The 4,019-nt window shown below is 40.0% G+C and overlaps 1 pseudogene; it reads left to right on the plus strand.

The window, feature by feature from the left end:
* The first annotated feature begins 2,325 nt into the window (after window positions 1-2,325).
* LOC124087162 (zinc finger protein 559-like) lies at window positions 2,326-3,677 on the plus strand (annotated as a pseudogene).
* Window positions 3,678-4,019: the final 342 nt, after the last annotated feature.

A 4,019-nucleotide genomic window follows, 5' to 3' on the forward strand; every position in this document is an offset into this window, starting at 1 on the left:
CCTCTCAAAACCCTCCCATTGCCTGCTCTTTATTCTCCTTTCTGCTTGCTCTATGATGTTCCATCTATAAGACATCCTTTCAAAATTCCACATTCTTCCCAACAACCCCCCCCCCAGAGTGCAACATCTGTATCCCTCTTTTGTATTTTTACTCCATGTACCCTTTCAGTGATAAACATGCTGTATCTTCATTGAAAACCCCATATACACATAACCTAGATTATGTATATATTCCCAGATTCCCCTCTTTTGTGTGATATTAAAAAACTATAGTACCCACACTAGCACATTGAAACTCCTCTGCCTCAGGAAATCCAGAGCTCTGAGAAATTCTAACAACAGCCAGAAAATGCTTACTTTCTTCTGTCATTGGTTGCTGTCTCATCCAAGCTGCTGTCTCCAAAGTTTCCTTTGGGGAACATCATGTCTGGTGTTTTTATCTATGACTTGTACATAATCCTCAACACTCTGCAGGAACATATGGCCCCCAAGAACAGAACTCCATTCCCCAAAGCATAACAAAAGGCTTAGAAACATAGCAGACTTTCAATAAAGAAAAGGAGAATCTAAATTTGAATATCAACTCATTCTTCTCCTTCCACCAGCTCACAACATTTTAGTTGCAGTCCTCTATTTATGGTCCCCTCCATAGCCCTCAGCCAACTGCTATGTTGCTGGGACCAGTGTCAGTTCAAATAAGAATCTGGCTCTTGCCCAACCTCTCCCCCTGTGTCTAGAGCCCAAACATTCCTTTTCCCTTAGCATCAACCAGCACGAGCTAAGCTGCATAGTCCTGCAATAATCTGCAAGTGTTGCCAACCGGCATAGGATGACAATAGATATTTACACTCCTAGAGGGAGGAGTTTTATTCCTCTCTTTCAACCTTTCCCTTCCAGACAGCCTCTGGGATTTATTTAACTTTACAAACCAAAGGTTCTGCCAAAAAAATTCCAAACCAAAGCATCTTCCTTTGAAAAGCAATTCTGTTACCTCCCTCTAGAACACAGAAATGAGGTCAGTTTTTGAAATAATGTTTCTTATTCATTCTAGAGATGTACAAATACATTTGGTAGAATAAAAATGATATGTATACCCTCAGAGTGTTTCTCACATTTTTCAACCTAGTTACTCTCAACAAGTGAGAATTCTAGGAGGAACTAGATATGCTATCTCAAAGCAGGTCCATGGCAAGCACACAATTTCTTTGAAGCTTTATATTTTATCTTCTAAAATTCACATTTCATTTCAGTGTGTGACTTGCCCATTTATTTTAATATGTAACAAGAGTATGAAATGTATTTAAAACTGGCCATAGTGCTATAAATGGGATCCATAAATTTCTGTCATATAAAATTGCAATATTCAAGGATTATTGAACTCTTAGCATCCTGCCAGCCCAGGAGCAGCCCCCAGGAGTGGGATAGTCTAAAGGGGAAACTCCAGGTAATCTTGGCCCTCATGGGTGCTTGTTCTGGTTTGGACATGACATGTCCCCCAAAAGTTCATGTGTGAGACAATGCAAGAAGGTTTAGAGCAGAAATGATTGGGTGAATTAAACCCCTGATGGTGATTAACTGAGTGGTAACTGAAAATGGGTAGGGTGTGGCTGGAGGAGGTGGGCATTGTGGATGTGGTTTGGGGGTATGTATTTTGTATCTGGCAAGTCTCTCTCTGATTCTTGATCATCAGGTGAGCTGCCCTCCCTTGGCCACACTATTCTTCCATGATGTTCAGCCTCACCTCAAGCCCCGAGGACTGGAACTAGCTGCCTATGGACAGAGTCCTCTAAACTGTGAGTCCCTAAATAAACTCTTCCTCCTCTACAATTGTTTTGGTCAGATCTTTTAGTCACAGCAGCTAAAAACTTGACTAAAACAGTGGTTCTGAGCTGCAGTTCCTACTCTGAGAAGTCAGGTCAGTTGCACCTCCCAGAATATAGGCAGCCATTCTGGGTGTCAGTCCCCAGGAGCAGGCAGGTCAGTGTGGTTTTACCATGCACTGTGCTCCCCATTTCTGAAGCCTCTAGAGCAAACTTTATGTCTCTTTTCCAGAAGGAAAAGCATCCTTGCCATCTGGGCCATGGTGATTCCAGCCCTAACTTCCACCTGGCCCCACCAAAATGGCAGTTGGTGTTTCAAAAGGTTACCAACAAGTGATGATGACAGAGAATAATTCCTTTTGCTTCATAATTCATGGTATGAGGCAAGATTACATTATTACTTAAACAAGAGAAGTTGAGATTAACCTGTCCACTAAAGTGAGACACTGTTTGAAGAGGCTTTGGGTAGGAATGTTCAGACAGATTTCATTATTAGACTCCCTGGATGCCAGCCATTGATCTCTCTCCGTGAGATCTTCAAGACCATTTCTGTCTTTGTGAGGCAAAATATAAAGAGGAAAGATGGTGGCTCAGGGGCTGCCAAATTATTCTCAGGACTCAGTGACCTTTAAGGATGTGGCTATGGACTTCACTCAAGAGGAGTGGATTTTGCAGGACCAAACTCAGAGAAACTTCTACAGACATGTGATGCTGGAAAAGTGCAATTGCAGTTGGTGGTACAAAGAAAAGAGCTGAAGACAGTGGAGAAAGTCCTCCAAGACCGGAAGGTTTGTGTTGATACCAAATTGTTAGCACCTCAGCAGTAAACTTTGCAAGGAAAAACATCCATTATGGTGGAAATGGAGAGAAACAACATGTGAGAAGAACTATTTAGCCAATGTAAAAAAGCCTTGAATGAATACTTATAAATTACAACTTGCAGGAGAATTTACCCTAGAAAGAAACTTTATGAGTATAGTCAGCATGAAAAAGTCTCATGAAACATTCTACCTTTACTCTGCACAAGAAAATTAATATTGCAGAAAAACTTCCTGTCATCAATGTAAACAGTCTTCAGCCAAAATCCACATTTGGCTTACAAGAAAACTCATAGTAAGGAGAAATCACATAAATGCCATGACTGTGAGAAAGGTTTACCTTTCCTTCTCATACTTAGTGAATGGCGAAAGTTGAGTATGTGCTTTTCAGGGTATAGGAAATCTTTTCCTCATTTCACAGATCTTGTACACAGTGGAGAAAAGTTCTATGAAAAGTAAGGAATGTGGGAAAGGCTTTACATTGGCTTCACCTCCTACTCAACATTCAAGAACTCACTGTGGACTGATGCTTGTGGAATGTAAGATGTTTAGGAAGTCCTTTACTTATTATCCAGGTCTTACTAAACATAGAAAACTTAAGAGAGAAACACTATATTTGTAATAAACGTTTAAAAGATCTTACTCGTTTATCAAAACTTAACATCCCCATGAGAGTTCACACTGGAGAAAAGCCTTATGCATTTAGTAAATGTATAAAAGCCTTTGCTAAATCCTCACATCTCATTCATAGAGAACTCACACTGGTGAGAGGACTTATCAGTGCAATGAATATGGGAAAGCCTTTGTTCAATCCTCATTTCTTAACATTTAAGAATCACAGTTTATAAAAGCCTTTTGAATATTAGGAGCATGGGAAAACCTTCAGATATTCCTCACACCTTTGTCAACATAGAAGAACACATACTGGAAAGAGGCCACATAAAGATAAGACATGTGGCAAGAATTCACTATTTCATCACACCTTCAAATGCACATGAGAACTCACATTGCTGAATGTCCTTCAGCTGTCATGATGTGAGAAGCCCTTTACTCAATCCATGTTCAGCACTCAAGAGAATCCATAGCTTAGTAATGTGGGAAAATAGTAATTCTGAGTGCCTTACTGTACTAGAAAGAATATTTAGAAAAGAATGTGGGAAGACCCTCCTTTCTCATAGTTACTGAACATGTGCTAATTTATGTGAAAGTAGCCTCAGATCTTAAAAACTCCAGTAGAAGAGAAATCATGTGAATTAATGCAATGAATGCAGGAAAGTCTTGGCCCATTCCATGTGCTGTACTTAATCTTTATATACATACACATCCCAAAAAACAAGATGTGAGTATAAGGTTATGTAGTAAAACCTCCCCCCAGCCTTCA

Source organism: Marmota monax, unplaced genomic scaffold (genome assembly GCF_021218885.2).
Source record: "Marmota monax isolate L192 unplaced genomic scaffold, Marmota_monax_Labrador192_F-V1.1 WCK01_AAM20220418_F8-fsc00012, whole genome shotgun sequence".
NCBI classification, from domain to species: Eukaryota; Metazoa; Chordata; class Mammalia; order Rodentia; family Sciuridae; genus Marmota; species Marmota monax.